The sequence below is a fragment of the Cherax quadricarinatus genome, chromosome 74, assembly GCF_038502225.1.
Source record: "Cherax quadricarinatus isolate ZL_2023a chromosome 74, ASM3850222v1, whole genome shotgun sequence".
In the NCBI taxonomy this organism is placed as follows: domain Eukaryota; kingdom Metazoa; phylum Arthropoda; class Malacostraca; order Decapoda; family Parastacidae; genus Cherax; species Cherax quadricarinatus.
In genome coordinates, this window is record NC_091365.1 from 16610308 (window position 1) to 16624624 (window position 14317).

The following is a 14317-nucleotide window of genomic DNA, read 5'->3' on the forward strand; positions in this document are numbered from 1 at the left end:
CACGGTCGGAGTTCTTTTTCTCATTATGCACTGTGTGTAGCAAGATTTTTTTTTTATACTGTGCATACTAACCACATAGATGTATTCTTTCATATGTAGGCCTACCAGCTTTCTCTCACTAGATTTGAAGGCGCTAGAATTTATGCATACTAGTATGGCACCAACCCTGGCATGCAAGCCGTACTAGTACGGCACCAACCCTGAAAGGGTTAACGTAAAATAAAGATTTATTAAAAAGTTAACCATTCTTATCTTATCTAGACTTAACCCCTTGACTGTTGCAACCCCAAATCCTGAGGTGTCTCCTGGTGTCGCAAAATTTCCAAACAAAAAAAATTATTTTTTCTTTTGAAATTATAGAGAATCTTTTCCCGATTGTAGTGACACCAAAAGAACGAAATTTTATGTAAAACTGGTGGAATTACGCTCTCGTGAAGGTAGCGACCTCAGCGATATTTACGAATTGGCGATTTCGCCCACTTTGAGCCCTATTTTCAGCTAATTCCATTGTTCCAGTCGACCAAACTCATAGTTATTTCTTTAGAACTCCATTTTTACTATCGATTGAGTACAAGAAACTGCCCATTTACCGATTTCAACTTCCCAATAATGTAGTCAGAAATTTGCAGTTTGGTCAGTCTCACAAAAATTAAAAAATATGACAATTTCAAAATAGGGTCCAGAATGAACAGTGCAAACATTCCTGGCTCTAAAATAACATTTTCTATGTTCATCAGTCACATCTCCAGGCCCCTCTGATATTACTCTTGCTTTCTATTCTGAATTTTTATTCAAACAAAAAATAAAAGATTTACTGTTATGCAGACTAGTGCAGTATTGTAATAATTGTATAAATAATGTCTACCCATTCATGACTGCATATTAGAATGGCTACTTGGACACTTATTAGAAAATGATATCATTTGTTTACTTTTGAACATCTGCAAAAATCAAACATTTTCCCTACTTTGACCTCCATTTCAAGGTTCTTTTCTTAGTAAAACCAATCAAAATCACTTCTATTTCTATAATGTGTTTTCCATTCTATCAAATGAGACCAAGAAAACGAGAATACAACCATAAATACTGTACGAAAATAGACCACAAAGTCGGCATTTTAATTAAAAAAAATGGAGTTTTTTTTCTCTTATGCACTGCGTGCTGCAGGATTTTTTTTATATGGTGTACACTGACCACACAGATCCATTCTCTCACATATGGGCCTACCAGCTTTCTCCTGCTTGATTTGAAGCCGCTAGAATTTATGAGTATGTATACGTCAAAAATGGTACCTCGTAAGACGTATATATATATGACCAAAACAGTCAAAGGATTAAGTAGTTATTATGTACTAGGATTAGTTTGCCCAAAATGCCCTGGCATGATAGTGGTTTTCTTTGTACGTACTTAAGAAATCAAAATTGTAATTACACATTGTAACCTTTGCAAAGAAATAAAATCTTTAATCTTTTTTTTTAACTACTAACTACAGTGGACCCCCGAATTTCGTAGTCACTGGATTTTGTAATATTCAGAAATAGTAACTTTTTTTGTCAAAATATTGGCTCGGTGATCGTCATTTAGCTCGATAATGGTCATTTGTCCCGAACACCTCTGAGTGTGTCATTGTTTATCAGCCAGTGATCACGATCCCACCCATTCATACGATACATTTTATAATATTCCATTCGTTTTAACGCTTGCAACTGCAAAAGAAGCCACCATGGGCAAAAAGAAAGCTCCTAGTGCCCACCCTTTGGTAAAGAAGGCGATAAACACGATAGAATTCAAGAAAGAACACACCAGCCAGGGTACTTCCCCACACACACCAGCCAAGGCACTGCCCCACACACCAGCTAGGGTACTTCATACACCAGACAGGGTACTTCCCCACACACACAATTTGATTTGAGTGGGACTTGCACGTGAGTGAACAGAATTATCAAAGCATATTGCTTGGGAAGCATTGAAAATTGGGTTGGGCAAATACGATTCTGTTAGTGGGATGGTTTGTGAAGGACCTGCCTAGTATGGGCCAACAGGTCTGCAGCAGTGTTCTTGCTTTCTTATGTACACCAGCCAGGGTACTTCTCCACACACACACCAGCCAGGGCACTTCCCCACACACCAGCCAGGGTACTTCCTCACACACCAGCCAGGATACTTCCTCACACACCAGCCAGGGTACTACCCCACACACCAGCCAGGGTACTTCCCCACACACACACCAGCCAGGGCACTTCCCCACACACCAGCCAGGGTACTTCCTCACACACCAGCCAGGATACTTCCCCACACACCAGCCAGGGTACTTCTCCACACACATGATTTGATTTGAGTGGGACTTGCGCATGAGTGAATAGAATTATTAAAGCATACTGCTTGGGAAGCATTGAAAATTGGGTTGGGCATATACAATTCTGTTAGTGGGATGGTTTGTGAAGGACCTGCCTAGTATGGGCCAATAGGTCTGCTGCAGTGTTCCTGCTTTCTTACGTACACCAGCCAGGGTATTTCCCCACACACACTAGCCAGGGCACTTTCCCACACACCAGCCAGGGTACTTCCCCACACACCAGCCAGGGTATTTTCCCACACCAGACAGGGTACTGCCCCACACACATGATTTGATTTGAGTGGGACTTGCGCATGAGTGAATAGAATTATTAAAGCATATTGCTTGGGAAGCATTGAAAATTGGGTTGGGCATATACAATTCTGTTAGTGGGATGGTTTGCGAAGGACTTGCCTAGTATGGGCCAACAGGTCTGCTGCAGTGTTCCTGCTTTCTTATATACACCAGCCAGAGTGGTTTGGAAAGACACGTAAGCAAACACTATGACATATTTATTAGAAAACGTTTCAGTCCTGAGACCTTAATCACTTCTATCATACAGAGGTAGAAAGATATTATATATAGGTGGAGAGTGAGGTGTGAGTGGCACATGGTGACCTGAAGAATGCCATGTTGGGATGAGGCCGTGGTTTCCAGTGTTACATTCTATTGTGTTGGTGATGGCAATTAGTGAGGCTTCTAGGCACCGTCGGTGTCTGAGGTCTGGTTCGGTGAAGAACAAGTTGTGCCTCATTCCAGTTCATCAAATGCCTCCAGTTCATCAAATGGAATGAGGCACAACTCGTTCTCACCGAACCAAACCTCAGACCCTGACGGTGCCTAGAAGCTTTACTAATCGTCATCACCGACACAATAGAATGTAACACTGGAAACCACAAAATTTAAAAAACATTAGCATACATGATACTTAAGCAGGCTAAGCATCACCAACCTAACAACACAGGAGTCACATGTTCTCATCGTCTACCCGTCCTCATCCCAACATGGCATTCTTCAGGTCACCATGCACCACTCACATCTCACTCTCTACCTATATATAATGTCTTTCTACTGCTGTATGTTAGAGGTGATCAAGGTCTCAGGACCGAAACGTTTTCTAATAAATATGTCATAGTGTTTGCTTACGTGTCTTTCTAAACCAACTTGTCGATATTTATTACCAAGGTTTATACCACCAGCCAGAGTACTTCCCCACACACACACCAGCCAGAGTACTTCCCCACACACACCAGCCAGGGTACTTCCCCACACACCAGACAGGGTACTTCCCCACACACGATTTGATTTGTGTGGGACCTGTGCATGAGTGAATAGAATTGTGAAAGCTTATTGCTTGGGAAGCATTGAAAATTGGGCTGGGCAAATACGATTCTGTTAGTGGGATGGTTTGTGAAAGACCTGCCTAGTATGGGCCAACAGGCCTGCTGCAGTGTTCTTGCTTTCTTATGTTCTTATGTACACCAGCTGAAGATATTGCTTCAGAGGAGGAGAAAGAGAGAGGGAAGAAGGTGCTTTCTTCAAAGATTAAGGACATTTGTGCCAAGTGAGCGAGATGCAAACATTTGTAAAGGAACATCACCCTAACCCTCCTCCCTCCTCCCATCTTCCATACACCAACAAGAGTCTTCAATAAAAGTAAGTGTGATATTATTGTTTTATACTCGATTTCTCGTTCTTCTCTTCTGGAAGTTGCTGTCACTGTGTCTATGGTTCCTGGTAACTAGATTGAGTTGATAGTTAGGTTTGCGAATGTTGGTGGTAAATTTGAGTCCCAGACTCAGTGCTTGTTTTTCGTAGTCGGTTAAGGTGTGTGACGATAAGTTGTTTATCAGGGATTCACGTCCCATTTCCTTCCATCGACTATTAGTGCAGAGGTACTGAAGTTTGCGATTGAGTTTGATCTTCTGTTGGAGGTTAGCTGTGGTGACTGTGCTGAGAATATGCTCAGCAGTGTGTTGGTGACAGCAACTTCCAGAAGGGTTATATACAGGGCCTTCTCACTGCAGCTTTATGTGAACCTTCTTCTTCTAATCTTCCTAGACGATACATCACTGCCCTTAAGAACCTCGCCAACGACCCCAACATTATCGTCACCACCGCCGACAAAGGAGGTGGAGTCGTCATACTCAACACCAGTGACTACAACACTAAAATGATGGACTTTTTGAATGATCAATCTACATACGAACCCATCAGCACTCAACAGTGGGAGACACTCACTAAAGATTTTCTATACAAAACCAGACAAATACTCAAATGCACTAGAGAAGGGAAGAAACTTCTATACTTGTTACCAAGCAACCCTAAACCAGCACACATGTATGGTTTACCCAAGACCCATAAACACAATATTCCTCTCAGACCAATCACGTCAGGAATAGGCAGTGCTCCACACAAACTAGCCGGAGTTCTTGCCAAACATCTTTCCTGCCTTCTGGGGACCATCAGCCCCGCTCATCTTAAACACTCAGGCGACCTTCTCAACCGCATCCGTAACATCTCCATCCATAACAAGAAACTAAGCAGTTTGGATGTGACTTCCCTCTTCACAAAAGTACCTACCAAAAAAGCCATCGAGGTTCTACAACGTAAAGTCAATCAGGACCTTAATCTTCCTCTACCTCCCGGAGATTTTGTTGACTTGATTGAACCCTGTGTTAATTTCAACTGTTTTTCTTTCAATAACAAGCTCTACAAACAAACCTACGGCATGGGAATGGGGTCCCCCATCAGTGCTGTCCTAGCCAACTTATACATGGAACACCTAGAGTCCGAACACTTCGCCAACATCATCCCTTCAAGCGTCACTTGGTTATGTTACTTGGACGACATCCTCGTAATAACTCCCAAAGGTTTTGATGTATGGAATCTTCAGGCAAGGCTCAACGCAGTTGAACCGGCGATCCAGTTTACACTTTATTTATTTATTTTATTTATTTAGTAATTTGAGCATACATACAGAGGTACAAAAAAATACAGGTAAGAGCAGCATGCCAAAGCCACTTATATGCATAGCAGTACGGGCTGGCTTAAAATTAACTTAAAATTAACTAAGCAATGATGAAATCAGTGATAAGACATTATTGTAAACAGATAACTTTAAAGCACAAATGAGTATTGCAAAGGCAGGTCATATGGTTGCATGCATTGCTGTACATTCAGTCGAATGGAGTATTCTGTTAGATTGGGTTTTAGGTTTAACATTTATGTGATATAATTGTGAGAAACATTTATGATATACAATTTATAAGGTTCAGTTATTCAGTATTTATTTGGTTTTGGGTGAGTAAGTGATCTTTGAGAAGAGACTTGAATTTATAAACAGGTAGTGTTTCTTTTATATTTACAGGTAATGAATTCCAGATTTTAGGGCCTTTTATGTGCATTGAGTTTTTGCATAGCGTGAGATGGACACGAGGAACATCAAAGAGTGATCTGTGCCTTGTGTTATGGTCATGTGTTCTGTTGAGGTTGGCAAGGAGATGTTTGAGGGGAGGGTTAATATCAGAGTTAAGTGTTCTGTGTATGTAATAGGTGCAATAATAAGTATGGATGTTTTGTATGGTGAGTAGGTTGAGTGTTTTGAATATTGGTGGAGTGTGCTGCCTGTAGTGAGAATTTGTTATCATTCTAACTGCAGCCTTTTGTTGGGTAATTAGTGGTCTGAGAGGGTTAATTGTTGTTGAGCCCCATGCACAAATTCCATAGGTGAGATAGGGGTAAATAAGAGAGTGATATAGGGCCAGGAGAGCTGACTGTGGAGCATAGTACCGTATCTTCGATAGTATGCCTACGGTCTTGGAAATTTTCTTAGAAATTTGTTGTATATGTGTATGAAATTTGAGTCCATTATCAAGGTGGATTCCTAAGAATTTTCCCTCTGTTAGCTTTGTGATAGGTGATACGTTTATCATTATGTTAAGAGGGACATATGTAGCTCTGTTACCAAACTGAATGAAGTAGGTTTTGTCAATGTTTAGTGTAAGTTTGTTAGTCCTCATCCAGGTAGATATTTTCTGTAATTCGGTATTTACAGTATTGGCTAGCGTGACTGGGCTCGGGTGAGAGAAGACGTATGTAGTGTAGGGCCAAGGACACTTCCCTGTGGGACACCAACTGTAATTGGTTGTGCGGAAGAGCTTGCCCCATTTGCGTACACATATTGGCTTCTGTTGCTGAGGTATGACTTGAGGTAGTTGAGGGAGTGCCCTCTTATACCATAGTGTGACAATTTTACGTGTAGCAAGTCATGGTCAACTGTATCAAAAGCTTTACGTAAGTCAATGAAGATCCCCAGTGGGCCTTCTTTTCTCTGTATTGCAGTGTATATATGTTCTAGCATGTGTATAATAGCATCATTAGTATTTTTATTAGGCCTGAATCCAAATTGGCAGGGGTTGAGTATGTTTTGGGAGATGAGGTAGGAGTAGATTCGTTTATTAATTAATTTTTCGAAGATTTTTGAGAGAGGGTGTAAATTGGATATTGGCCTATAGTTATTCAACTCTGTTTGGTCTCCTCCTTTATGGATCGGGGTGACCCTTGCTATTTTGAGAACTGTAGGGAAGGTGGAGGATTCAATGGATTTGTTAAAGAGTGTTGCAATGATTGGTGATAGCACTTGTGACACTTTTTTGTATATAAAGGGTGGTAAGGTATTTAAATCTCCTGCCTTGATTTTTAGTGCGTTGATAATAAGGGAGACTTCGTATGGGTTAGTCGGAGCTAGGAACAGTGTGTTCGGGTAGTTGCCAGTGAGGTAGTCGTTTGGTGGGGTATCTGAGCTTGGGATTTTATTGGCAAGGTTTTGTCCTATAGTGGAGAAGAAATCATTGAGTCTGTTTGCTGTTTCTGTTGGTGGGAGTTGGGGTTCATCTGATTTTGCTAATTTTATTTCGCTATTTCGTGATATCTTTTTTGTTCCCAGAATTTCTGATAGGGTTTTCCAGGTCTTTTTGATATCACCTCATAAGTTGGATAATCTGTTCTCATAATACAATTTTTTTGCCCTTCTTATCAGGCTGGTTAGGATTGACGAGTAATGTTTTGTTTGGTCTCTGGTTATGTGACCCATTCTGTACTGTTTTTCATATCGGTGTTTTGTATTTATGGATTTGAGAATGTTGGGTGTTAGCCAGGGACTGTTCAGTCTCTTAGCTGTCATCTGTTTAGTTTTTTTTATGGCAGTGCTTGTTATAGAGGTATTGGGTCTTTTTTAGAAAATTATTAAAACATTCGTCAATATCTGTATAGATTTCTAGCTCAGTGTGCCAGTCAATGTTTGTTACTGCTGTTGTGAAGTTATTAATGGCTGCCTCATTGTGAAGAAGAAGAGTCCAATGACCAGCTACCTTTCCTCGACGTCCTCATTCACAAAGTAGACAACAACCTAAGATTTCAAGTTTATCGGAAACCCACCAATAAAAATGATCTCACACACTTCTATTCCAGTCAAGATACCAAGACCAAAAGAGGCATCATCATTGGGTTTTTCCTAAGAGCATACCGAATTTGTAGTCCTGAGTTTCTTGACGAGGAATGTACTTACATTCACCAAACATTCACTGAGTTACATTTTCCTTCTTTTTTCATCAAAGACTGCAAGAAAAGAGCTCTTCAGATCATTAATTCTCCACGCATCAACACCACTCCCAACAAAGTTATAATTCTTCCCAACAGCCAGGTTGCACTGAACGTCTCAAAAGTACTTTCACAAGCTAACACCAGAGTCGCCATCGCTTCTAGCACTTCAATAAAGGATCTAACCAGGACAAAATCCAAGCACCACGAACCAGTCAATGCAGGAGTTTACACTATACCCTGTGGAGGCTGTGACAAGATTTATGTAAGTGAAACAGCAAGAAACCTCGACACCCGCCTCATTGAACACATTTACGTATGTAGGAACGATAACTTGAACAACGCTTGTGTACAACACCGAAATTCCACCAATCATCTCATGAAATTCAGAGACGCCCAATTAGTGATCAAAGAAACTAATTTCCGCAGATGCAAGTGCCTCGAATCAGCACTGATCGCTGTTTCGAATACATTTAAACAAAACAACGGCAGCTTCACCATCTCCGAAGTCTTAGCAAGAATCCTCCTGAAAACAGTAAACCCTGCCATCACATAGTCTCTCCTGTTATACTACACAAAGCACTTTACAGAGAGTGAACACTGAAACAAGCTGCCTCTTTCCGCTCTATATTTGTCCAACCTATTTTTATGTTACCCAAGTAATAGCTTTTATATCCTTTCACTCATGTACGAATTAATTGCTCTACTATATTGTATTACTTTTGTCACTACTACTACTACCACTAGTGAACATCGAAATGGTACCTCACTAGTATTGCACCTCACTCTGAGCCTTTATATACCCTCTGTGTCCATGTATTGTTTGTAATGGCTTGATAAAGCTCCTGGAGAGCGAAACGTTGCAACAATAAAATGTCACATTAGTTGCACTTGTGTCCTTTTACTTTACATATTGTCAGTAATTCTACCAACTTTATTACTGAGAAGATGAAAATTAGACACATTTACAACATCTGGGTATCTTTAATGTAGATGTTTCGCCATCCAGTGGCTTGATAAGTACAAATGCTAGGACATAATTTGAAGACAGTAGAACTGTATACAAAAAATGAGATAATCAGTCCCTCAACCTTGGAGTCGGTGTGAAGAGCACTATAGTCATGAAGAATCTGAAGCACAGGCAAGAAGGCTGGCGCTTATATGCTGGCATCAGGTGAAAAGGGGATGGGTAGCAGACGAAGGCATTGTTACTGGTAGGCGGGATTCCCCAGTGGAAGTATCTCACACCCAAGGTGATGGGTTAGTGGCTGTCTTTGTACTTAGCAAATCAAAATTATTATTACACATTGTAACATTTACAAAGAAATAAACTTTATCTTTACAAAGTGAAGAAGTTGTGGAGATGTCCTTTGAACCTGTGCTCCAGATTCTTCATGACTACGGCGCTCTTCACACCAACTCCAAGGCTGAGGGACTGATTACCTCATTTTTTGTATAGAGTTCTGCTGCTTCAAATTATGTCCTAGAATTTGTATTGATAAAGCCATTGGATGGCGAAATATCTACATTAAAAATACCCAGATGTTGCATATGTGTCTAATTTTCATTTTTTCATATCACCTTTTATTTCATTAAGTCTATTTACATAATACATTTGTTTGGACTTCCATATTAGATTAGTAAGTACAGTATTTATGTGTATCGTTTTGTCAGTTCTTTTGTTATTAGGCCCTGTCTGAATTGTTTTTCATTTTTTATCAGTAGATTTAAGGATACTATATGTAACCCATGGGCTGTTTAGTTTCTTTGTTGAGGTCCGCTTCATTTTTACTGGATAATATCTATTATAGAAGTTCGGGTTTTTATGTAGAAATATTTTGACCCATCAATATCGTGGCTGGCTGCTAGCTCACCCAGCCAGTCAGTATTATGTAAAGAAGAAATTTTATACTGATGACTCATCATGTAGTCAACAAGAGATCTTAGTCATGTCCTGAGGCAAGCTACCTAAGTTGGTTACGAGAAAAGTTAGGTAGTGATCCTTAGTGCTGTCTGTGATATCCCTGCTTTTAGTGGGGATGTACTTTATTTATTTATTTATTTATTTATTTTATGTCTTTGCAAACAGTACATTGAGATTTTGTATTTACAATAGTGGGTTGCAATGCAAAGAGAGCCTCTATTATGCCTAGGCATTATGGGTCAACTTAACACACACACACACACACACACACACACACACACACACCCACACCCACACCCACACCCACACCTACACCTACACCCACACCCACACACACACACACACACACACACACACACACACACACACACACACACACACACACACACACACACACACACACAAAAGGACGCATTACCTCTGACTTGTTTTTTTTTTATTTTTCAACCGATTTATTTTATTTTTGTTGTACTTTTAGAGGTGCATATGTAGAAGCATGTGACAAAGTTTCAGTATGATTGGCCAACAAACAACAGAGAAAAAAATATAAACATAATTTTTATATATGGCAGCACGACCTGACAAATTGGCACTACGAGTGGCACTTCCGACATTCCCAACTGTTAGAATACAACTAGCATGACATTTTAACATAGCTATTTCATCTAATATATCTTATTATCAAGTTAAAAAAAAATACATTTGACAGAATTTTTGGCATTCGCCAAAATATCTGCCTTTTAACCCCGCATAAAATAAAAAATATTTGAGATATTCCAAAAAATTTTACGTCTCAATTTCAAACACACTTTGTTTTATATTGTCTGTGAAAATCATTTCAATACAATCATTAATAATGGAGTTATGGAGCGAAATAAGTGAATAAGTTACTTCCGAGATATAGGCCTAGAACGTCGGCCGGCCTACCGTCTCAAAAAAAAATTTTTTTTTTACGCGGAAATCGCGTTTTTTTGGTGTATTTCTTAGTAAACTGATGTTCTAGTGCAGTTATCCTCTTCAAAACACCGTTTTCTATCACTCACATACCAAACAATAGAACAAGGGGACGAGGAGTAACTCATTTATATCGAAATATTGCTGGTGGACTCTCGCTATATTATGGCCTACATCGCCGCCACCATACCTGATATAAATGACTATAATTTCTTGTAGAAACGTTGTACAACATTGATTCTTGTACCATTGTGTTGCCAAAGAGTTAAGCTATTTTCTGTATGAATAACTCATTTTCCATATTTTTTCGATTTTTTGGTGTATTTAGGCTCAGACTCGGCGGCCTGCCTCCGGAGTATATCATAGTTGTACAGTAGGATAGTAATTATTTCATAGTTGTATAGTAGAATATTAATTATAAATGAATCAAAATTTGTATAATACAAAGATATATTTATATTCAAAAATGCTTTTTGTGAAAACAATGATTCAATTACAGTGGACCCCTGGTTAACGATATTTTTTCACTCCATAAGTATGTTCAGGTGCCAGTACTGACCGAATTTATTCCCATAAGGAATATTGTGAAGTAGATTAGTCCATTTCAGACCCCCAAACATACACGTACAAACGCACTTACATAAATACACTTACATAATTGGTCGCATTCGGAGGTAATCGTTATGCGGGGGTCCACTGTATATTCCTGTCAACAATGGATAAAAGGTTCAAAGTGATTGTTTCAGTTATGATGTGGGAGTACATAGGTGAGTGTGTACTGAGTATTTAGCATTTAATCTAGGGTGATTAAGTGGCTTTTGAGAAGAGTCTTAAATTGATTTTCAGACTGGGTTACTTTAATATCTTCTGGTAATGAATTCCATATTTTGGGGCCCTTTATGTGCATAGAGTTTTTACATAGTGTGATATGGACATGAGGTATATCAAAAAAGAGATCTGTGTCTTGTGTTGTGGTCATGTGTCCTGTTTAGGTTGGTGAGGAGAAGTTTGAGTGGAGGGTTTATATTTGTGTGTATTGTTCTGTGTATGTAGTAGGCACATGAATAAGTATGGATGTTCTTAATGGTGAGCAGATTCAGACTTTTGAAAATTGGTGGAGTATGCTGGTGGGAGTGAGAATTTGTTATCATTCTTCCTACTGCCTTTTGCTGGGTTATTATGGGTTTTAGGTGATTGGATGTTGTTGATCCCCATGCACAAATTCCATATGTAAGATAAGGTTATATGAGTGAATGGTACAGTGCTAGGAGAGCTGATTGTGGAATGTAGTACCTTATCTTTGATAGTATGCCTACAGTCTTGGAGATTTTCTTGGTGATTTGTTGTATGTGTGTCCAGAACTTAAGGCTACTGTCAAGGTGGATACCTAGGAATTTTTCCTCTATTTTGGTCCAGATATGATCAAGTAATGAGGCGCATGTCTCTGTGATACTTGTTGGTTTAGTTATAGATGGTAGTAGCAGCAGTTGTTCATAGTGTGTGTGAAATCAGCTACTTGGGAGTCAGCTGCTTGGATGAGGTTTATATTAAAGTCACCAGCAAGTAACAGGTGGTGTTTATTATCTCTGAGTCAGTTATCATATTTCTTATGTTGTCACTAAATGTGTAAGTATTAGTGTGAGGTAATCTGTAGACTGCTCCAACTGTATATTTCTTTTTTTTTTTTTCTTTTTTTTTAGGTTTTTGGATGTGAATTTGGCAAATATATATTCACCATATTCATCAATGGTGAAAGTAGATTTAATACATTTTAGTTCATTAGAGTAGTAGATAGCAGTACCTCCTCCTGATTTATCAGACCTGCAGTTGTGTATGGTTGTGTAACCAGGTAAGACAAAGATGTCTGTTATATCATGTTTGAGCCAGATTTCAATGAGAATGGTAAAGGATGTGTTAACATTTAGAGAATTAACAAGTGTCAGGAGGTCATCATAGTGTGTACTCAATTATCGGATATTGTAATTGAATACAGTTATGTACTTGTTGGCACTGAGTACAGCTTTAGTCTGACTGGCAGTGTAGTAATGCAAATTATTTTTAGGATTATTTGTGCTGTTTAACACCAACGTCAAAGACCTGGGAGTGATCATGTTGGAGGATCTCACCTTCAAGGACCATAACATTGTATCAATCGCATCTGCTAGAAAAATGACAGGATGGATAATGAGAGCCTTCAAAACTAGGGATGCCAAGCCCATGATGGCACTCTTCAGGTCACTTGTTCTATCTAGGCTGGAATATTGCTGCACACTAACAGCACCTTTCAAGGCAGGTGAAATTGCTGACCTAGAAAATGTACAGAGAACCTTCATGGCGCGCATAACGGAGATAAAACACCTCAATTACTGGGAGCGCTTGAGGTTCCTAAACCTGTATTCCCTGGAACACAGGCGGGAGAGATACATGATTATATACACCTGGAAAATCCTAGAGGGACTAGTACCGAACTTGCACACGAAAATCACTCACTACGAAAGCAAAAGACTTGGCAGACGATGCAACATCCCCCAATGAAAAGCAGGGGTGTCACTAGCACGTTAAGAGACCATACAATAAGTGTCAGGGGCCCGAGACTGTTCAACTGCCTCCCAGCATACATAAGGGGGATTACCAACAGACCCCTGGCAGTCTTCAAGCTGGCACTGGACAAGCACCTAAAGTCGGTTACTGACCAGCCAGGCTGTGGCTCATACGTTGGTTTGCATGCAGCCAGCAGTAACAGCCTGGTTGATCATGCTCTGATCCACCAGGAGGCCTGGTCACAGACCGGGCCGCGGGGGCGTTGACCCCAGGAACTCTCTCCAGGTAAACTCCAGGTAAACAAGGGGTTAATTTTTTTTATTTTTTTTCAACAAGTCGGCCATCTCCCACTGAGGCAGGGTGACCCAAAAAAGAAAGAACATCCCCAAAAAGAAAACACTTTCATCATCATTCAACACTTTCACCACACTCACACATTATCACTGTTTTTGCAGAGGTGCTCAGAATACAACAGTTTAGAAGCATACACATATAAAGATACACAACATATCCCTCCAAACTGCCAATATCCCAAACCCCTCCTTTAAAGTGCAGGCATTGTACTTCCCATTTCCAGGACTCAAGTCTGACTATATGAAAATAGCCGGTTTCCCTGAATCCCTTCACTAAATATTACCCTGCTCACACTCCAACAGATTGTCAGGTCCCAAGTACCATTCGTCTCCATTCACTCCTATCTAACACGCTCACGCACGCTTGCTGGAAGTCCAAGGGGATAATAATAATAATAATAATAATAATAATAATAATTTTATTTCCTAGGTAGTAGGTTGGTAGACAGCAACTGCCCAGGGAGGTACTACCGTCCTGCCAAGTGAGTGTAAAACGAAAGCCTGTAATTGTTTTACATGATGGTAGGATTGCTGGTGTCCTTTTTTCTGTCTCATGAACACAAGATTTCAGGTACGTCTTGCTACTTCTACTTACACTTAGGTCACACT